Below are 24,508 nucleotides of genomic sequence, written 5' to 3' on the forward strand. Positions count from 1 at the left end.
CAAGAGAAGTATTTGCTGAACAATGTGAATGTCCGTGTGAGAATGAATCGTAGCAGTGCCACTTTCCATTTGATAGTTGAGTCTGCCTATTACAGAACAGTCAATCAATAAGCCAGACGTTACGTACGACGTGTGGAAGTGTTACCTAAAGTAGGAAACAACATCAGTCACACTTTGAGCAAAACGACCACCAAGTATCCAATACGACGCGTGGAAACCACTGGGTAGCCGTCTACTTCCTAGAAGAGGGTTGTGTGGAGCATTTTGATTCGTATGGATCGCCACCTTTGGAAGACGACATCATCGACTTTATTAGAAGAAATGCCCAGATGACACGATTCAATAATTTGAAATTACAAGGCACATATTCCATGGTGTTTGGACAATATTGTGTGTATTGTGTGTATTGTCGTCATCAACGCAGTCTTGCATGTTCTTTAGAACATTTAGTTACTTGTTTTGATCATCATTCTTCTAAAAACGATGGCAAAGTAGATAGATGGTTTTGTGACCTTTATGGTGTCTATGAATTGTATAATTCCTTTTATTTATTAAATACATGTGCTCAGATTTTGTTTTTTGTGTACAACGATACCCGAGGGTGATTTATGTATATTGTACAATATTTTGAAATAGTGAGTTCGGTTTATCCTATTGCTTTCAATGGGAAAAACCGAATGCTTCCAGCGTACAGACAATGTATGACGACTTCGACTGTGCATAAATGAGTCACCGTAAGATTAAATCTTCACATTACGGAACGTCTTGTCAGTGAGCTGTCTCCTTTAAGGACTTTCACATTTTCAGAGCCGACCCGAGTTATCACAGAATGACCAGAGTGATCGGAGTGGTCGGAGTGTCAGACTGACAAGAGTGACCAGAGTGACCCGAATGACCCGAGTGATCACAGAATGACCAGTGCGGTCGGAATGGTCGGAATGACCCTAAAGACCGTAGCGATCCGAGTTATCGGAATTATCGGAGTCGACGTGGTATCAGCTGCAGAGCTAACCATAGAAGTCGATCAAAGCAGCTGTGAAGCTGAACCACAGCAGTCGCAGAGTCGAGTAAACAGTGTTGCTGGTCGAGTAGCAGGTGATCGGGCGTTGCTGACCAAAATTGGTGGGCGCCGATTGCTTGATTGACCAACCTGAAATACTAACGGCTTGATTGGCCAGTGTGACTGGTAGCCGATTGTGCTGGTGACGGAGTGTGTGGATATTATATTTGGGTTTGTATGCGTTCGCGTACGTTACCATGGATAGTATATTTTCGTTTTTTTTTATATTCCCTCTGTGTGGATAGTATATTTTGGGTTTGTTTGAAAATAGAAGAAACCCAAAGGCCCTTTTTAAAGACCACCCATATGTCTAGAAAAGATCTGCTTTCTTGCCTAATTTTTAAGTGGGTTGTATAGTAGTTGTTTGTGTGATAGAGTGATGTTCATCAATCTATGTCTATGTGCTATATATGTCTATGTCTCTATTCATTTGTTTCTACCTAGACCAGTGTTCCGCCCAATTGAGGTCAACCCTTTGCTACATTGTTACCAATCTCCAGTACCATGATGTCACCTCACCTGTTCCATTCATATTGTCCCTATACAAAACCCAACCTTTTTCTTGTCCATATAGTGGCGCGGGGGATAGTCTTGTAATGCTAATTCCATTGTGGCTAAAGTGGCCCCATTCACTACTTATAATAGCATGTGAAGAATGTTTGTATGCGTACGGTTAGGAAACATCCAACACACGGATCATCCAGCTTAGAAAACGACTTGCGCCCGTTTGAAGAACGGAAAAGATTTGAACAGAACTTTAAGACAAAAAAACTATCAGGCAACACGCAAGTAGCATATGAGAAAACAATTTATCAGTGGTGTCAAATTATATTGAGGATGTTGAAAATGTAGCTATTTAAATACAAATCAAGAAAAATGTACGATTCGTCATTCACGTCTATATTCATAAGTATTGGTTAGTATAGTATTTTGATAGTTATGTACATTGTCACGTGTCACATAACAGACTCATACTGACCAATTAAATATTACATGAGCTTTTACATCTTATATGGTCATTTCTTTAATGCGTTAAAATAGCATTTGAATTTTATACAAATTCAAAGTGTTCCTAAATTCAATATATATCACTATAGTAACAATTGTGGACATTTTCAATGCTGATGTTTTACCTTATTTTTATCATTTTACCAGAGTACACACATTTTATGTTGTAAACAGTTTTTAAGAGATTAATAGCATATGGTCTAACATAAAAATGAAATTTCAAAAAAGCTAAGAGCTTTCTCTTGGACAAATTGGACAGACAGGCAAATAGTGACATTCATTACCAATTTATTTTTAATCACCAAGGTTAAGCGTTACATTAGAACGTGTTATATTCTTCAAAATATACAGTACCTACTGTGATTACTACATCACGCTTTCTGGTGATAGAATACTAGGTTAATAACGAGACGTCAGATGAAAGAAGTAAAGAAAGTAACATATGCAAAACATGACCAAAATGGATAAGAATATCAAACAAGAAAACAACATGACATCACATGAGTATTTAAGTATTTAAATTAAAACCAAAATGTCTGCAATATTGACGTAGTTACAAAAAAATCTTTTTAGCTACACACTTTGGATGTAAAAAGATTAACTCTTTACAAGTTTGATTTATACAGATGTTGGATGCTTCTGAAAAAAAAATGCAACAACAACAACAAATACAAACAATAAATGGATAAAAAAACTAAACGTGATATTATGCATGAACAATCTTTCGGATGCGAAATAAAACGCCCGAGATACATTCCGGTTGTTTCGTTCTATTGGTCTTAGACCAGAAGAGCTAACGGCTGACATGTAATCGTTTGCCCTTCATCAATCTGTTCGTTACGTTAGCGCAAGTTGCTGCTACCACTTACTAACATCTTCAATGATTTGCACGAAACACACGTTTATGCATCTTTCTAATTGGTCTTAAATGAAAACTTATATTTAACGACCAACAGTAAAGGTTTTCCTATGGTAAATCATATTGACTTGTGGATTTCACCACAATAATTTCTACAATAAATAGTTGGTCCAAAATTAAAATGTTTCTTCTTGGTTACATACATACATACATACATACATACATACATACAGACAGACAGACAGACAGTCATACAGACATACATAAATACACACATTGGTCTTGTAATTAAAAGGACACGTATTGTTACCAGTTGTATACAGATTCCAATTTTGTGTCTTTCTTTTTATTTTGTCAGACTAGATACTGATAATTTAAAACTTTATCCTAACCAGCCACTGCCAACATTTTCTTTAATGTGCATGTTGCCAGTGCAAACAACTTCACCGTATGCCCGTCCCTCTCTGAAAAGTGCATACTAACTGTAGAGCGCCACCAAAATAAAACACACATTTACATCTCTTCTATGATCGTTACAATTTCAGCCCAAGCAGTCACTGCAATATTCAAAAGTCTTTCTTAGTTTTCTTTAGTATCGAAGTGTACAAATTAGGACCTTGTCAGAATCCTGTAATCTGCTTTTTAATTGACTGATATAAATGTAGTACGAACATTATTGTTGAGACATATTGTCAGCTTTCGCAGAGTAGAAAACAAACTGTCTTTTCGAACTATAATCCAAATGCCGATCTGGAGAAGGGTGCAGACTCATTGATTAGACACAACCTATTTTACTTGGGTGCAATGCAAATTAAGCATGTTAAATACAAAACTTCGTGTACTTATTGACAAATATTCACAAAATAGTTGAGATATAAATTTGATGAAGCGTCCGTATTCATTATATTTACATATTTACATAATATTCGCGATATTTTGTCTGTAATACTATCAGAACAATAAACACGCCAAAGAATGAATTGCAATGACGAATCTGCAAACTACACTTTTTATATCACCAGATATCAAGCAGTTGTTCGTTATTAGAATTCCAATCGGTCGTTAAGCAATCTCGATAATACCACCGTCTGATTCAAAATACGTAACTTCACCCATCATGCTAGCTTGCAAACAAGGAGAATGCCTGCCCCCAAAATGGCTCGACACATCGACAGTATACACTAGTAAAAAAGTTATACATTCAGTTTGTGATAATTTCATTATTTATCTTCCCATTTGCATGAATAATTTTAATATAAACAAAAATGTGTCTCAAATGAAAATAACAAGCATTTATGAAGAAACAAATAAACGTTAAAGAATATACTATGAAAATTAGTAGGGCTGATTATCTTGATTCTGGCGATTCGTCAATTTCCTCCAAGTCAAAGATTCGAATATCTCAAAATTTATTATATTAAAAGTCATACAAAAACGTAATCATGAAAAATCATCATGTAAAAGGGAAAACCTTGATTAATACACAAACCAAGTATGGATGTTCTATTTAGCTTACTTACTCAACTACATAGATATTTAGGCTACTTGAATCAATCTTACCACATATGTAAACCAATCACCATCTGAGGCATATGCTTATAAGAAAGAAGTACATAAACTTATATGAAGCTATTTGATTCACATGTCAAATCGATCAATTCTCCTAGCTACAAGATATTGTATTCAGCTTGAAGTATTATTCTCCCCGAATTCAATGACTTCTATATAACTTATGTGTAAATTAGAAAGACCGACTTATCCATTCTATAAATACGTTTTCTCTAATCAATGCAAGACCACATATCCCGCAACATTCTGTCTATCAATCGCACATCTGCATGGTTTCTCTTCATCAACTTTCCGTACCGTCAGCATTCATAGTTCAGAGTTCAGAGATAAAAAACAATACAACTATCCCCTAACATAACGAACTATTTTTACTACGCCACCTAGGGCCAGTAAAATCTTGGCTTCGAGCCACATTTCGCCTGTAAAACTGCATCACATTTCCAAACTGTAAAACTGCATCACATTTGCAAACATGGCGATATAAACGGTATCTGCAGAGTCCCCCTTCTTGTTTATTCCATTGTGTAGTGTACCAGTCTCCAACCATATATATGGCACATGCAGTCAAACAACTAATGTACACCACTAGATTTTAATTGGAAATATGGAACGACAGGGACACTCATGGGGCTCTGACCTGAATTCAACAAACGTAAACCATGGCATCATGGAAACTCACTAACACTTCACTCCGTGACGTTTGATCCTAGTAACTGGCTAATTATTTCGGGCTAAGGAACATTTCCAAAGGGCCAAGTTCCAATAATCAAACAAGTAATCAAAACAATCTAAGAATTCCTTAAAAAGGGGCACTATAACCAAATGCGCATACCAAAAAATTTTTTTACAATATCCATTATTGACTGATCTTACCACTTTAACATTGCAACATATTCGTATTATCTCTTTTACCATCGCAACTTAAACTAGTCAGGCCTATTAATGTCAACAATGAATTAGAGCTGTTTTTCAATTTTACTGATGAGCGAAGTTTTGGTAGCTAGGATGACAACGGCCAAGATAATAAAGTAATCCAATAAACAAACTATTATGTTTAACGGGTAAACCCAGAGGTTGTCGTGACTAATACAATATCATGGATTCAGCGGTGAGTAAAGTAACATAATACGATCGAGGTTAGAGGAAGACGTAATACAGCCAATAGGAATATAACCACCACGCATTTTAGGCACACTTGGTAAATACTGAATGAGAAAAAAGGAGAATTATTCAAGTATGATTTTAAATTTAGAAAGAAAAGGGTTAAACTACACTGATTCTGTATGACACATGTGAAAAAGTAATAATGAAGCCTTGTGAAAGGCAACTGCCGATGGCAGAATGGGTTAGAGGGTTGATCAAGTCTGAACAGTTTTACAGCCTGCAGTTATAAGTTTCAATCCTAACGTTCAGAGATATCGAAAAAACAAAAAAAAATAAAATTAAAAAAAAAATAAAAAAAAAAAATAAAATAAAATACAGCAGCAAGACCAACAAAACTACTTGGTTCTTACACTTGCGTAGCCGTGAGATAAAATATGCACATTCTATTGGATAACTTTCGGAAAATAAATTACAACATAAACGAAAGTTTCAACTAGAATATATCCGTATCACGCAGAACAGGGCAGCTACGAGCCTGGCCCCTAAAATATAACCTATAGCTAGCTACAAAATGTACATTATATATCATGTTTAATATACTAGTATCTCTGGTGCGAAAATATGTATTTTTGCCCAACAATGTTATATCTAATAACCAAGACTTCATTATTTACTGCCAAACCTCCACCCGAAATTTCTTGCCATTAGCTCTGGAACAGGTTTAGATTTATTTTCAAACACCGTTAGGATATAAACATTCGACATGTTTCATAATATGGCCAAAATTTCTATTTTGTCTCCAACAAATGTACATATTTTCAGCGCAAATCCCACTGGAACTCATTTTTGAAAATCGTTCTCTTAATTAAACGGTACCAGACAATTGATGTTTAGAATAGCATGACGGTTACAAACGTAATGCTTGCAGACAGAAGGTACAAAGATCTCGATGGCACACCATCACACGCGCCTTTTGATAGTGCTACAGTTGTGTTTGAAGTTGTTCCAGTGGTGGCTTGGGCTGTGGAGGGTGTAATCGAAGTGGATGCAGCAGCACTTGTTGCTACCTGGGATGTTGAAGACGTGGACGCTGTTGCATTCGTGATTGCGGTAGATACTGAAGTAGTGGAGTTTGATTTTGAAGTAATGCTCAAAAGAAGCACTGAAAAATAAAGTTATTCTTGTGGTTAGTTTGAGTAGTTTTAATTTAGTTTTTAGCAATAATCTTGTTTGCATTGTAACAGTTATACACATGATGCAATTTTATACCATAATTATTTATTTGAGGAAAGGAAAAAAAAACACGTTATGACAGAAAATTTAGACTGGTTTTACTTAGCGCTGCCTCTCTCTCCGTTCATTTCATTTTCCGTCTTCTCTAGGGTAAAACGGGTTCTCTCCGAGATAATTCCATTCTCCAATGTTGTCAATTAATAGGGCATGACTAGTTGACCAATCACAACTTGATATAATAAATAAATACATAAATAAATAAATAAATAAAGCTTCAGATATTAGAAAATCATTTTTAAACTGACACCTCGATTTAATGAGATGGCGGACATGTCCTCGTTTTTGGAGATTGTATTGACTTGCATGTAGTGAGCAGCGTCATTTAGTCGCAAAAGAGAGAACATATTCAATTCATATTTGTTGGTACATTTTCTTAGAAGTGTATTTCGGCTAACTGAGTGAAAATCAATGAAAGTTAAAATTCTTTTTTGGCGTGGCGTTAAATCGTCAGAGATATGGAGCGATTGCTATGCGGAACGGGATTGCAGCGATATTTGAAAGTAAAGATTGTATTACATGAAATGGCTACAATACATTGTACCACCCGTTTAAGCCTACCATTTGACCAATTGTCTGTATCAAGAAATAACGTAGTCGACGAGACACCATGGAACCTTATATTCCACGCATGTGATTTTCACAAAGGATGGTCATCAGTCTACCGCTAAGATTAGGAAAGTGTAAACTTCAGGATTCATACATTTTTTTATAACTATGGTAGGTTTAACACAAATTTATCATTTAAATTATTATTATTATTATTATTATTAATTTATTTTCATTTTGGAAGCTACCAGTTATCCACGGTTACACGATTTTTAAAAATGTGTTTTATGTAATATTATTGTCTTAGGTTTCTTTTCGTGTCACTCAAAATATACGTGTGTTCCATTATTTTCTTGTTCTTCTGTAGGTACGTGTTTGAAATATTCTGTCTTAATCATAGTGTACCTGGTTGCTATTGATTTACAATCAGCAGTTCGTAATGTATCTTCTCCCTTTCTAATTATGTTTATGTATTCTTTTCCCTTGTAAACGTGCTTCTAAAATGCATGCTGTACGTTGCAGTTCGCCTCTTATTTATTGTAATTATTTTCGTATGCACAAAGTCAGGTTTTTTCATGCAAAATAAATTCGTCGGTTTTATATATTTTGTAATTTTAAACGTTATTTGGAATCGGTGTTTTTAAAAATTTATAATTAGTTAATTCCTCATGTGTGATAAAAGTAATGTTTATATCTGGCGTGTGACACCTGTGGCCCGCGAGCCAGATCCGGCCCCTGACTTGGTTTTATTCGCTTATTTACATCAGGAAGTTAGACATGCCGAATTTATATTAATATGTATTTCCCGTTGTATGACAAGCTCGCATTTGCACGTCATGTGAGTAATCTGATTCCCAATTAATATGAGATTAAATAAAAGATAACAATTATTATTAAATATAATCAGGAGTGTAACCAAGCTCCCTATTTTCGACATAATTAAATCAATCTCGGTATATGGGGGCGTGTTAGATCACAAGGCCTTGTAGGTCAGTAGGATATTGCTTTGGCTCCAGTATCGCAGTACCTTGTTTCGGCGACCTGTATGAAATCTTTTTTCTTATACAAGACAACATCCATAAACGAATTTGCTTGAATTTATTTGAAAAGTTAAATATTCTATCGTACTTGAATAATTTAATAATTTGTTTCCTTTCTTGTGCTCTCTCTCTCTCTCTCTCTCTCTCTCTCTCATGATAGTTCTAATTACAATTAATACGGGAATATTGCTGTTTGAACTGATGATGACTTGCCGTAAACAATAAAGCCCTAATTATTGGATTAAAAATATGTATTTACATTTAGAAATCTATTCACGGAAAAACAGTAGGAGGAATACATTACTGTGCACCGACACAACCCATCGAGAAAAAAATGTACATCAAGTTATTTTCTACTATTTTGGGGTGGAAGGTGTAAACATATAGTGGTCAGTTGTAAAGTTTTACGGATGTAGGATAAAACATGTTTAGAGGTGAGGGTGGGATGGTGCGCTCCCTCCCGTATGTGGGGCGCCCATGATGGAATCTATTTGTGGAAAATTTCTGAAAACAATCTGTATGAAATGCTTTTCTGAATAATGTATATAAAAGACGAATCGAAATATTATTATTATCGTGTGCAGTGCGTGCTCAGCCATTTAACAATGTCATCAACAGCAAGGTACAGAGCTTGCAGTCCACAGAGGAACCTTGTCAGTGGACAGTTGTTCACAATGTGTGACATGGTCTGAAGAGCTCCACAGCAACAAGAAGAGTTAGTGGCCTGACCCCATGCGACAAAGTTGACTGCACAAAGACCCTGTCCTGTCCGAAAACGGTTCAGTATGGTTCACAGATGACGTGGAAGGTTGAAGCCAGGAGGGCAGACAGATGGCTCAGCCACGAGGGAGCTGTTTACAACATCTATTGAAGACCACTCGACACTACATGCTGAAATAGCTCTCATATTCTCCGGCAAAGGATCTAACCAGATTGGGATTCTCGAAGTCAAGCGGACTGCTGGATGTGAGGTGATGTCCATGTACAGTGGAAGTTTCACACTGGCATAGACCGTAGTCAACCCTTTTGTGGTTGCTTCCTGACGACGCAGCTGTGGAGGAGGAATGTTGCTGAGTACCGGCATCCGTCGTAAAGGAGTAGGACGCAGTGTTCCAGTGATTATGCGCATTGTTCTGTTGAGCTGGACATCAATTAACTTAGAGTGGGATGGTCGAGCCAGACAGGACGCAATACTTGGCTGTCGATTAACTAAGGGCCAGTGCACTAGCGCCCTAAGTTGAGCCAGCCAATTTGGGGAGTAGGTTGTTTCGAGTGCTAAGTTTTGCTGCAGTTTTCTTCAGGTGATTGTAGAATGTCAGTGATCTGTCCAGAGTCACACCGAGGTATGTTGGTGTCGGGTCGTGTTTTATTTGTTGATCATTGATTCGCTCACGGTTCGCATTTGCATTGTTAAGGTGGAAGACGCTGGATACTGTCTTTGTTGCGCTTGGCTGTAGACGCCATTTCTAGGTCAGTACACCCTCAAGTTCAGCAAATGAGCGACTTTGGGTTTCGAGAGCAATGTCACCTGTATACATGAACTTGCGCGACTGTGTTACAGGTAAGTCATTGCTATAGACATTAAACAAACTTTGAGGAAGAACAGACCCTTGATACGAATGCTACGATGGCACAGTACCAATAACTTATCCTTAGTTTTAAAAAATGTTCAAGAAATGATCTTGACATAAGGGAAGAGGGCATACAAGTATGTCATCGCATTTATTATATGAAGACATTATAAGGACTCGATTTAGACTCGGCCTTTGCAGAAAATAAAAAGGAAAATACAAACAGAACACGAGCTTAGTTACAACATGAAGACTTTGTTCCACAGGATTCCATTTGAATGATACCCTCTCACATATATTTTGTAAACCGTACATTCTCAATCCTTTGAATTTACGATATTGACGGTCAAATATTAGATATCCTTTGACTTTATTGTATATTGACGGTTAAAACGTAAAGAAACAACAATTTTGATAGCACACTACACCAAGCCAAGCTGCCGATAAAACGGATAAGAAACTTGCCTATCACTTTGGTCCAACCGCCAGGGCTTTGCCGCCACCAACCCTCTCCACCCCTTTGATCGGCACCAGATCAGTAAAGGAAAGATCAAATGAGTTCATGCTGCTCGATGAAAAGAAACTTGGAAATATTTCAGCCGAGAGTACAACATCTCAAGTCATGTCGCCACCTGTATTGATCGTTTTAAGTGTGTGTGATGTGCACCAGTCTCGCTTACCGAAAGTGTTACCTTCGTACAAAATTTGCAGTTGGGTATCCATTACAAAGCAATTGGAGGGGTGGGTGGCGGTGAGTGGTTTCAGTGGTATAAAGAGCTCATCGTTACAGATCACTGCCATCTCACCTCTGTCTGCATGGGTTCGTGTCTTAGATTCGGCCAATCTGGGTATGTGAGAAAGCTTGCCAGTAGCTTCTCTTGGGTCGGTTGTTCTTTCCGGAGTTGTCGCGGGTTCATTCTCCATCATTTATACTGGCCGCCATGTACGGCCTATCCTGTGCTGAAAAATGGCGTTAAACCCTACAACAATAACAACAACATAGCAATGGAAACCAAAGCGGTGTCGGGTGACACAGACTACATTCATCAGACGTCATTGGGTAAACAAAACACATGAACGTGTAACGGTAACTACTATAATATTTCTGAAGTGTTTTTCTGATCATTGGCGGAAAGGTCAGAGTATTTCCTATTGACATTAGGCATATACTCTAAGCCTCGCTTTAAATCAATGAGACAATGCGATAAAGTGATTGACCTTCGAATGTTTCAATAAAAACAGTATTTTTGTATATTTCTCCATCATACAAAAATAATATTTAACATTGATTTGTAGTCTTAAATGAATAATGTTTACCCTTAACAAACATTTAATGGCAAGTTGTTGTAAAAGCAATTTGCCGTAGTCAAAATCTCTCTCTCTCTCTCTCTCTCTCTCTCTCTCTCTCTCTCTCCCACACACAGTTAGTAAAAACGTTTAAGTGAAAGAATTAAAATCTACATCTGCAAAAATAAAAAAATAAAAGCATATTTAATAACACTGGACAACAAATTTTTACAAAAGTCATGTTACTGAAATAAAATTAGTCAATTCTTATCAATTTTTATGTGCTGAACACGAATATGACAGTCAAATTGCAAAATTGGCTCTAGTTTTTTTGTAATCTGCAAGAAATTAATGTTTACATAACGAAATGCATTCCAATAGTAAAAGGTCAACTGTAATAGCCTACCTATAAAAAATCTAGTCATTGACTACATCTTAGATTTCTTCGCCTGTCTCTTGTACAGCTGTTCGGGAGCATCTCTGAGGAGTGTCCAGCAGTAGTCAGCCAGCATTGTAGTGGACCATTTTCCCTGGTATCTTTGTTCCATTGTTGCGATATCTTGATGAAAACGTTCGCCGTGTTCATCACTAACAATACCACAGTTGCTAGGAAAGAAATCCAAATGGGAATGAAGGAAGTGAATCTTTAGAGACATATTGCAGCCAAGTTTCTTATACTTCATCAACATGTCTTCTACTAGTTCCTTATAGTTTTCTGCCCTAACATTTCCGAGGAAGTTTGTAGAAACTAGGCGAAAAGCATTCCATGCTTGTTTCGCGTCACCTTCCAGCAAGTTGTTGAACCGGTCATCTTTGAAAAGCTCTCGAATCTGAGGACCCACAAAAACTCCCTCTTTAATCTTTGCTTCGCTGAGTCGAGGGAATTTTTCATGCAGGTATCGGAATGCTGGCAAAGTCCGGTCAATGGCTTTCACGAAGTTCTTCATCAAACCTAGTTTGATGTGAAGGGGTGGTAGCAAGATTTTCTGAGCCTCAACCAGAGCTGGGTGTTGGATATTCTTCTCTCCAATGGCTACATTCTGCCTGTGAGTCCATTCCTTCCTCATGTAGTGCATTTCCCTTGCTCGGCTATCCCACTCGCATAAGAAACACATGTATTTTGTATATCCTTGCTGCAGTCCCATTAAAAGGGCAACTACCTTCAAATCACCACAGAGGTGCCAGCTGTACTTGTTATACTCAATGGAATTCAGTAGCTGCCTTAAGTTATCGTATGTCTCTTTCATGTGGACAGCATACGCTACTGGAATAGATGGAAGAATGTTTCCATTGTGCAAAAGCACAGCCTTGAGACTCAGTTTCGAAGAGTCCACAAATAGTCTCCATTCTTGTGGGTCATGAGTGATTTTTAAAGCATTCATGAGGCCCTCAATATCGGAACAGAATATCAGATTACTTTCCTTTCTGAAGAAAGGCTCCAATTGCTGGTGGCGCTTTCGATATGCAGTAATTGTGACATCTTCTTCTAGAAGATTCCATTGTTGGAGTCTTGATCCTAGCAATTCTGCCTTGTTCTTTGATAAGTCCAAATCACGAATCAGGTCATTTAGTTCTTCCTGTGTTATTCTGTGTGGGGTTGATGATGCACCACAGTGAAAATCTGGATCACTGCATGCTGATGGACCAGGAGAAGAACAGGTCGACTCACCTTTGTCTTCGTCAGATGAATCAAGAGAATATTCTGCTGGAGGTTCTGGAATAGGAAGTCCCTCACCATGTGGAACTGGTCTCAATGCAGACGGAATGTTTGGGTAGACTATTCTCGACTTCTTTCGCTTCGTTATTCCGCCGGAAAGAGGAGGAACCAAGCAGAAGTAACAGTCATTTAGGTGGTTGCTTGGCTCTCTCCACACCATTGGGACTGCAAACGGCATTGATGACCTTTTGCAATTCAACCACTGTGAAAGCTGTGTTGTACATGTAGCACAGCATATATGCGGAGCCCAAGGCTTGTCTTGGTCACCAACCTTGCATCCGAAGTAAAGATGATATGCCTTCTTCACTTGAGAATTGATACTTTTCTTCTGGTTGGCAAATGTCACTTCCCCACAACTATAGCAAAAATTGTCCGCGGTATTAACACACTTTCGAGGCATTACTGTTCTTTATTGTACGTAAATGGATAAAATAATAAGTTTTATGTAACAGTAGCTTGAACTGTCTCGCACAACGTCTAAAATATTTTAAATGCTGAACCTATCTGATTGGGCTTTATATAGTACACTGCTTACGTCAGCTTCAGCAGCCGCCTGGCATTAGTATAATAGGCCTACACATGTATAGTACACTGCTGACGTCAACTTACTTCAGCAGCCGCATGGCATTAGTATTGCATTGCATCAGAAAATGATGCAATCAACTGTGGATGATGTGAGCATGATGGTATTATGCAATGTTACATCATTATTCCGGATGTTGCTGCAGTCCTACTGGAGAAATTTACACAGTGAAACATAGAAAATGAGGTATATGAATATCTTCAAAACGAGAGCCAATACAAATTTTTCACGGTTATATTCGTGTTCGGCACACCAAAATACTACAGATTAGGGCCTTTTCAAGTCAGTAATGATTTCACTGTTGACCAGTGTAACATAAGAACAAATGAAATCCACTATGTAACCTTCTCAGAATGTGGTGTATTTTCCACAGTCTGGACGGTGAATTCTTTTTGGTTTGCAATAATCTATCGGTGTTTATCAAGCAGTGACAGGTATGTTACAGTCTTGCGGCAAAAGCAAACTATCTATTTTAATCCGTCTCTGTACAATTATTTATACACCCACCTAGTTAGATTATAAAATATCGACAGCATTAGTAAACTATACATTATTTTCTTGTAAACAAAACTTTGCTTTGTTAATCAATGATTATTATCTCCACGCTTTAATTATCCTCTGTCTATTGATTATCGAGATGCATTGTGTGATTTATTTTTTAAATAGGATATTTTATTTTTTCAATTAATTAGTTAATTGCTAAATTAATGATCTTTTAGTAAATAAATAATAAGTTGTTACCTATTACAAAGAGGGCATGTTTTACACCCCAATGCAGCTTGCCAGCAGAAGTCTCCATCTAGAATGACAGAAAATAAAAATAGTTTAATAAAGTCGTAATGCCTATTAGATAAAATTAAAAATCTGACGATAATTATTTTTCCAATTTGACTAAATCTAATAATTGTCAGATAAATAATCGTGTGGGCAATGATGCTTTTTATGCCATCTCTCTGCCATTAAAACAATAAAAACTGCATCTATCAAATAACAAAATACCTTCTATCACGGAAACAAAACCACTGTCCTCCATGCAAAATTAAATATTGAGTATTGAATATAAATTTTCATCTTGTATTATCATCGCTTGCCATCACGATCCTCACTGTCGTCATCGAATTGCTCTCTTCATCAAATTCATGGACATAAAGCATATTACCGCCATCAACACTAATGGCAAAAACGGCCGAAGCTGAAATGTCCATTATAAATCACTGAAATTAAATGGTTGTCCAGTAATTCTTGCAGGTGCGGCAACCTTGGTTCGACACCAGAACCACAGAAATAAAAACCGAGTGGCAAAACCAAGTCAGCATTCAAGTTGTATAATTTATTTATTTTACGTGAATTTTACAAGAAATTCATGGGGCCCCCGGGTGGCTTTGTTGTCTAATGCGCTCTCCTTTACCGATCACTCCCATCTTACCACTGTCAGGGTGGATTCGAGTCTTGGTCAATGTGGATATATTAGAAAGCTTGCCAGTAGCTTCCTGTGGGTCAGTGGTTCTTTCTAGGGTTTTCCCGGGTTATTCCTCTACCAGTTATACTAGCTACCATGTGTAACCAATCATGCACTGAAAAATGGCGTTTAACAAAAACAACAGCAAAACAATAAGAAGTTCATGAGTGCGTTTGATGGTCAAGAAGTCTGCGCTATTTGACTGGTCTTAGACATGAAGGAAAGATGCACATCTGAAGCAACACAGACTCTTGGTTTGATAGCCAATGATCCTTGCATATACAGGCTTCGGGATTGAACGTAGAGCCGCAGAGTATCAAAGGAAGTTTCCATCAAAATGAGTAATAATAGTAGTAGTAGTCGTACAAATATAGAAGTAGTAGAGACAGCTGTATTATATTAGTAATACAGATAGCTGCAGCAGTAGCAAACGTAGCAGCAGCAGTAGTAGTAATTCTCACAGTTATGCCAGTTGTTAATAGTGAGCAACAAGAAATATATAAAAGGCAGAATGGAAATATTCATTTCATTAGGGAAGGAACATGAAAGAAAATGTTTACTTACATTTTTCCCCTCTTGTCGAATTTAAAACTTTATAAAATTGTTCGAATATTAAAATTGTGTTTAATATTTTCTTTACCCGACTGAACGGAAATTTCGAAATACCCGATTTATAATCCGAAATATTTAAGCGATATACTTTGCATATTTGATATATACTCGTCTGGTATTTGCTGATAAAAGAACCAATGGGAACGTTGATATCTGACTACATTAATCGTAAACATTTTCTCTACAGTGTTTACAACATTATCTCAGTTACTTTAACTTTTTAGATTGAACTTGTTGATACGTGTGCTCGATGTTCGCCTACCATAAACACCGTGTGTACCTGGTAATTTTTTTTATCGTAGGGTTTTCATTTATAATTAAAAAATCTAAGCATGACGATAAGTTTTTTGTTTAACAGGGAACTATCATTATGTTAGGGATTCAAATTGTCAGCTTCAAGGGCCTGAAGGGGACTTAAAGGCGGATTTAGGGGTTTACAAAATTGTATGTGGAAAAGGGTCCTTTCTATATGACCTTGACATGAATTTGTGCCTTAGTATTACATCATGTATTTATACTATTCCTGGAATTTTAAAATAAAAATGTATATTGCCTGAGCGTTTAATGTAAACAGCAATACGGCAAATATATTGTAAAGGTGTTTTAACAACCGACGAGTTTCTCTCCACTGGAATAGTATTTACAGATTAGAACAATTTGGCAATAATGAGAGAGAGAGAGAGAGAGAGAGAGAGAGAGGGAGGGAGAGAGAGATGTAATTCTAAAGTAAGGGAGTTTTCAATTCATACACGAAGGCCATATGTTTATTAAACAATTGGAATGTCGGTCAAATGATACGCAAAATGTACACTTTAACACAAGTTAGTAAGAATAATGATTTCTAGGGATGTCAATCGTTTCGTAACCAGATCGTTTCGTTTTGAAACCGGGATGTTTTGTTTTGTACAAAAGTTGCTACTTATTATTATGGAGTTGAACTTTTAATTTTGATATACAAAAGGTATTAGAGGAATTATATATTTTTGCACAACTAGTAACAAAATATCCAGGAATCTGATAGTACCGAATGAGATACTGGAAGGCTGCTCCAGTCTTTATTTGTATATAAATCTAAGTGGCGAAAATGGAACCGGGTACAGATGGGTGATTAAGAGGAATTCTGCCTGGTACAAACTAGTTATCAAAGAGGCTTACAGCTCCTGGACAATGGTTGGTTTTCTATCGCAAACTACACCAGTTCCAAGTCTTGTTATCTTTGGCTTTTGACAGTATTGGAATACCCTTCGCTGGCATTAAGCTTGCGTTTACTACATTTTTATTCCCAGCTGTACAACGTGGTAACTAGTAGGGCATTAGGATCAATACCGTCTGTAAGACCTTCCATGGAACTGTCAGCGAGTCTTCACCAACACGCAGTGGTATTTGGAACAACCGGTTACTGATGTCGAACGTGTTGTCGACTACAAAGTTGTCTGCCCGTGGGTCTGAGTCCGATTCGATGTCCTGGAATATCTGTTTGTTGCGGGTGACCTGAACCTAAGGACCTAGGAGACACCGGCTGGTCTAAATTTAAGGCAGCACAATGACAGGCGTGTAAAGTATAATGAAAGGGGTACAAACATAAAACTATACAAAAATAATGATCCTAAAGACCATTTACCTACTGACAATAAAAAACAGAATGTTTAACAAAAATTAACGGAGTCGCAACTATCGGGCTTAGGCTACACACCTTTGGAATATAATACTTAGTTGTTCACAGGTTTAATGCAGATGTTGGATGGTGTTGATAGTTAAAAATGCATGAACACACCTCAGTGTAGGACAAGTCGTGCTATCGATCCCGTTTGGTCGTTTGAAACTTACCGCTTGGCTGACCAGTTCGACATCTAGGGCCAGCCGTCTGTGCACAATCTTTCTGGAGGCTTCCATCGCGTGGAGCTGTAAGTTATACCACCTGATACTTGGTCTTTTCAAATCTCGGTGAGGTACTTTTCAAGTTGCCGAAACAGGTCCTGTGGTATCCAGATGTGACCGCAGGCACGCGACTTGATTACGTCAGCCGCAATCCATTTCGTTGTGTCCAAGCAAGAGGGACTCTCCTCGAGGAGACGGAATACCCCTAACCTGTGATGGTCGCTGAGTATGGTGGCCATGATATGCCAGAACACTTTTCTTCTGGAGACACTCTAGGTATATTTCGTGTCGTTATTCCTTTCCATGCGTCTTCACCTTGACTTTCTTGATAATGGTACTGACGGAGTACGGGATCAAATACCTCTTGGTGCGTAGGCCCACCATTTCAGTTAGCTGGATATCGTCGCATTCGTCATTAAACTTTGCTAAAACATTCATAATGGCGTCGCTTCGAAAGAGGTGTCCACGTGGGTTGTCGCTTGGGTCCTACAGAGGGGCATTCACGGCCATGTTCAGGTACAGGTCCTCCGTTTTTAAGCAAGACCTTTTAGCGCCGCAGTTTTTATTGCCGGCCGTTTTGGCTCTGGATTAATTGCTCATACACTGCGTCGCGCCCCTTTTGAATGACTCTAATCCAAATGTTAGGGTGATCCATCCCAAATTCTTCTTGGAATCTTTGACGGGCAGCTTCAACGGAAGGGCATGAGCCAGGCCAAATGTTTTCTATTTGATCACTCCAGTTGATATTTGAGTGTTTACCAAAAATCAAAATGCGATTTTCATGTTGTTTGCCTGAATGAAAAGTAGAAATTAATCCACTCGATCATGTGCTACTTCCAACATTCGATATGAGCTAGGTATAACAATTGATACGCGAACGGTAGGTTGTAGGGGAACGGCTTATATTTTTTTTCTACATCGTTAGATAACTTCCCGAATATAATCTTTTTAGGCATTTCCCCTTGAATCGCAAGGGAGATTAGGTTACTTGAATATAGTTATTGAATTGTTAAGGAAGAATGCATTCTATTAGCAAATAAAGACGGTAAAGTTTTAAAATCAATATATCTTTGATGCAGCTCCGAGCTAGTACCAAACTAGCCGGTGCCAAAATAGCCGGCTTTCCGACCTTTGCTTCTGTTGATAAAGATCCTTGACTTGAAACCGAGATAAGGGGATTCGAATAAAAAGAATTCTAAGTAGGGGGTTATGCATAGCAAACTTTGGACATAATCGGTTCACGCTTAATGTTGCTGGTATCTACAAGGACCCTTCATTTTTTCGGATGGTCTTCACTGCACTTCCACGATACTTCTTTAGGGGTTCAAACATATCTTTGGGTGCAAACTTTCAAGGAACGACCCATCTGAAGATCAATGTTTAGAGGCGCACATTAGGGTCCATTCATAATCATATATTTAGCTTTTTATTTCTTCTAAATCGGCTCGACGAATCTTGTTTGGACTTTCTGGATAGTTGGACTACATCCCAAACTAAAAACTACCAAAGGCCGTTGAAATCAAAATCAAAAGTAGTGTTTCAGATACTACAAATCGTTGTTAGAATCTAGCCACATTGTACGTGTTTGTCATACCCGCTACCCTTTATTTGCCCCTTATATCGGTGATACCACTCCATGAAATTCGTCAAAACTTCATTTCGTGAGGACTTCTTTTGTGAATCGAAAATATCCGCAGAGGTACGATTTCAAAGGGCTCATATTTATACTACAGCTTTCATCTTCTTACAGCCGGTGACATGCAAAGTATATTAACGAACGATCCATTTTTAAAAAATCATTTTTTATGGGTGCTCCGTAGGGTTCATACATTAATTGAACAGGTTACCTCCTTGTGGTCATTGTTTTACATAGCCATATATATTGCTTCCTTTTCTTCCAAATCGGCTTTAGGATGCACGTTTGCAATTGTTCGAATAGTCACTGGGAAAGAACTGTTGAAAACAAAATTCTCTACGCATGGGTTGAGATTTTTAAAAAGGTGATAGAATCGATAAAAGTTCACGTGATTTTCATACCCGTACCTTAAAGTTGCCCTTTACTTAGATCAATCCTCGCGATGATATTTCTCAAGACTAGTTTTTATCCACAGAGGTAAAATCTCAAACAAAGGTCAGTGTAAACATTTTTAATGGCGTTAAACTTCTAGCTCATATGTACCCCCTTTTTCTCTCAAAATCGGCTGAAAAATTTTTCTTCCACTTTTCGCTAATATTGCCACATATCACTATCTAGAAAATGCTAAACATGGGGTTAAATCAAAAGTTTGCAACTTGGGGTTAACACATTGCAAAGTTTAGATAAACTATTTCCACACAGTACCAGTTTAATTTTGGCGGTATCCATACAGATCCTCGACTCTCACTTTCTGATTGCTCTCAACGAACACATCCCGAAATAAAATAGCCAGGAATAATCCATTTCGACATTTTTGTAGGGGTGGACTGAAGTATCATTATTAGGATTTATTTAGTATTGTTCCTATGGGATTTGTTATACGTACCATATATTTAGCTCCATATCTCTCAAAATCGGCTCATTTTCGATAAAGGTTTGCAACTGTTGGAACATACCAATACATCAAAATGCTCAAAAGGTCGTTGAAAGTCAACATCCGTTAAATAGAAATTCCGTACAGATTATTGTTAGAGTCTATCCACAATGTACCTGCATTTCAGGTACCCATAACAATCGCTTATTTCTCTGATTCCGTTCGACAACAAGACTTCTTTCGTGGTCAACAGCATCGCTAGATATTAAAATCAAATGAAGGGTCCATGTCAAAATTCTCTAAGGAGGGGACTCTATGGCTCAGATATATACGTAAGATACCATCCCCTTACAAGGAGCGATACATGCCATATGTTTGGCTCCATTTTTCTCGAAATCGGTTGACTTTTTTATACAGCGTGTGCTTATACTGAAAAATATGGACCTTTTACAACTTACAATCATGGACAAATGTTAGCTATGTAAACATTCTATTTATATAGAATGTTTACAAAGCATTTGAGTTTGATACATTCTAGGCTCAGTCTTGTTTATAATTAGACTTAAATTTTCCTTTCAAATGATTCAAATCTAGGTCAAATACAAGTGTGTATAAACATAGATTTGATTCATTCATGTCCTATACCAGTTTATTGGAACCCATGGTCAGAGTATGCAGTTGTATTGTTTACAGGAGATATAATTCGAGAGTAATTAATAATTTTTTAGTCTTAAATTTTATTACAGCGTGAAGTGAAACAAACAATTAAATTAAAACCAACAAGCAATTGTTTCCTCTACAATACAATCAGTTGCTGTCACCGAACATTCTCATTACTAATTTTGGTGGTCTAACATATCCCTTGATACAAAATGTCATAGAACGATCCATGCCAAAATCTTTTTAGGGGTGCACTGTAGGATTCATACATGGAATTACGCGATAATCTCGTTGTGGGCTTTGCTATACCTACCGTATATTTAGTTAACTATTTCTTGAAATCGGAACAACGAATTGTCTTTGAACTTTTGCTACTGTTGGAGCCACTCGCTTTCTTAAAACTGTTAAAGAGGCACTAAATTAAAGTTCCTGTAGGAAAGGGTTCAGCAAGGAAAAACAGTTGTTAGAGTCGTTTCACATGCATTTCATATCCGGTGCAGAGAAGCTGTCCCTTCTTTCGCTCATTCCTCTCCACCAAATTCTTCCGTTTGTGGGTCGATATTATCGCTAGAGACGAAATGTCCATGTCAAAGTTCATTAAGTAGGGAATGTTAAAGATTATATGTATACGTAAGATTTAATCCCCTTGCCACCTATGTTTTAGCTCAACCTACCGTTGTATTTGTATGACCCATATCTCCAAATTGGCCCAGCGAATGTTCTCTAAACTTATTCTGCTGTTGGAAGTGGTGTCAAGCTAGAAACCGTTTACAACATGTGGATATCCTCGTTCCAAACTGTATCGGTTTTATATTGCCTGTATCACAAGAACCCCTCCTATTTCTCAGATAGCTCTTGACGAACTTCATCGATACTTCTTTTTGGGGTCTAACATATCCCAGAATAGAAATTCCCATAGGAACATCCATGTCAAAACGATCTGAGGAAGGGCGGTTTGGATCCAATCGAGGGTTTGTGAATTTATCCGCCTTCTTTCTTTGTTATAGCTTCCATGGATTTCCCCCCGTATTTATCAAAATTAGCTTTACGAATTCTGTAATTGTTTCCTTCGATTGGGGCAGATCCCAAACTAGAAACTTCCATAGGGTGGATGCAACCAAATCGTTTAGGTAGGGATTCAATTGGTGGAAATTCTTGATAGAATCGGATCATAATGCACCTACTTTGCATAACGGGAACCAATTAGGACCTGGTTTTTATAATTTGTTGTATCAGTTTGCGTAGCTGTTTATAGGGTGAGGTATCAGCAACTACTTAACATTAATATACACAACTTGTATACAAAAACATTTATAAGACCTGCCGCATATGTTCCACGTTATGTGTGTGTCTTCAGGTGTCTGTTCCACTGAGCATCACTGATTTGACATTGCGTTGAATTGTTTTATAGTTAGTCACCACCATGTCCTGGAAACGCTAAAAATACACGAATTGGAATATCACAAGGGACTCCGTCCCACAGACCCCTCTCGCTCCCCTTAAACGATACTAAACAATATTTTTCTATCTGCGCTTGATTATCATATTGGTTAGTTAGGAACTCTCTTGCAAACAGCCATCATGGTTCAGTTGATTTTATGGACAGGCCGCCTTACATTAAGTAAGAAAAAATAAAACAAATAAAGACATGCATGTTCAGTTTTGTCCTACATATTTTTGGAAACGTATAAATTAATTGTCAATATATGATAAAGAAAACTTTTCAATATTTTTATAATTATTTTAATTTCCAGTTGTAAATAGAATTATATACGTATATTAAACTTCAAATAAGTTTATAATTTGTACTAACAATTTAATAAAACAATAAATCCTGTTGTCCAGATGATGTCTTTAGTTGGTCCTCTCTGTAAATTTTCAGAAATCCGATTTATGGTTAATGTTTTTAAAATGAAAATGAAGTTAGAAAACACATACTTTCAGAACTACTTTGATTGTATCATCAACGTCAAAGTTTTTCCTTCTTTACTAGTCGTCTGAGGAGGTCTTCTCCGGTTTGTTTAGAAAAGAAGAAAGAGACGTAGAAAAGGATATCAGCATGCAATGGTGCGAGTGTAATAAAATGGCTATAACGTGCACCCCTTTGGCATCTGGGAAGTTTCAAGAATAATACACATAATTGTATATTGCAGTTTGCATTCCTTAAATATTTCTATGCTAATGATATATATATTATAGTTATGATATATCTTCAGTTACAATATATAATTATTTACGTAATATGCTAGGTTTTGGAATTTGAAAGCTTAAATTTGCCAGACTAATAAAGATACTGTAAAGACGAGATAACATGCAAAATGAACATTTATTAAAACGGTTTAGAACAGTATTGATGCGAATATTCAACTGTGTATATCAAAACTTCAACGTGATTTTTCTTATGGCAGTATTTTTGGTAGGAACGTTTTCAAGTGATATGAAGAACACGAATTTCTTCCATCAAAATTCAAATATTGAAAACTATCAAAACAAATTAATTTAGATGTAAAATGTGTTAATAACATGTTAAAGTATACAATACATAGCTGGAAAGATTATGTAACAAACCAGGACAGAATGAGTCATGCCCTGATTGGTCTTGAATGTCGAAAATTGATCATTGTGTTTGAGAGATGTACTTTTTGCGGGATAAATAAAGCACATATACATCATAAATACTGTACATTGTAATTCTCAGATTTATTTTACATAAAATAGAATGCAAATAATGTGAGCGTTTCTAAGGTGTAAATATAGCTTTCATCGAAATTTGGCAGTGAAGACAGTACATGTGATATTTTAATTTAGGCTTGCAGATCTTCCAATCCCACTATCAAACTGTCACCTGAAAATACAGAAAATTTGTTTTCCTTCGTGAGATTTCATAAAAATTAGAAACACTTTTTAAATCCTAATTTACACTGAGACGTATTCTCGAAAGATTTATTTAATCACGCGATAATAATAATAATACTAATAACAATAATAATAATAATAGTGATGATGATGATGATGATGATGTTAATAATAATAATAATAATAATACCAGTACTAATAATAACAAGAAGAAGAAGCTGAAGCTAAAGATGAAGAAGAAGAAAAAGAAGAAGAAGAATTCAGTCGACTGCAACCCAGTAGCATCATCAGGTTATATTTGTTCTTACATTTTCAAAGGTATATGACATTCTGTTTCTGTTTACATCGCATCTTAAATGTAACGTTTTGACCGAAATGTTCCAGATAAACATCACCTGGAACTTGTACATTACACATCACAAGTTTGTCAGATCATTAATGATAAAGCATTTATTGAAATATAAAGAAAGTAAAATTCAAGTACAATGTATAATAAAATGATGATTGATTAATATCAGTATTACAGTATTGATTTGTAGCGATCTGTACAATATTGATTTGTAATAATATGTACAATTTTGATTTGGAATGAGCTCGTCTATGTTGTGTTGAAAAATCTGAATCTGACTTGACACTTTCTGTGTCTCGTTTCAGTTTATCAACGCAACATAAACTCGCACAATAAATCCACAACGAAATAGATCGAGGACACCGTTTAATAATAACGTGTATATAAATGCTTCTAACGAGTCTAAACCATGCCCACGTCTGAATACAATCGATTCACACCAATCTGTCAAATTTTCCAAAATTTCCGCTTTAGCCCTAAAGTATCCCTTCAAGGAAAGCTTGGTTAATTCACGATCACCAATTTGTCTCGTGCACAGCAACATGAT

The 24,508-nt window shown here is 36.9% G+C and overlaps 1 long non-coding RNA gene across 1 annotated transcript; it reads right to left on the minus strand.

Annotated features, from left to right (window-relative positions):
* Window positions 1-1,850: 1,850 nt before the first annotated feature.
* LOC149798058 (uncharacterized) lies at window positions 1,851-15,799 on the minus strand. Its single transcript, XR_016421952.1, has 3 exons — window positions 15,661-15,799; window positions 14,379-14,436; window positions 1,851-6,762 (listed from the first exon to the last, which is right to left on the minus strand). It is a non-coding gene; the product is annotated as an uncharacterized LOC149798058 (long non-coding RNA).
* Window positions 15,800-24,508: the final 8,709 nt, after the last annotated feature.

The sequence above is a fragment of the Sinohyriopsis cumingii genome, chromosome 6 (genome assembly GCF_028554795.1).
Source record: "Sinohyriopsis cumingii isolate HCF-2022 chromosome 6, ASM2855479v2, whole genome shotgun sequence".
NCBI classification, from domain to species: domain Eukaryota; kingdom Metazoa; phylum Mollusca; class Bivalvia; order Unionida; family Unionidae; genus Sinohyriopsis; species Sinohyriopsis cumingii.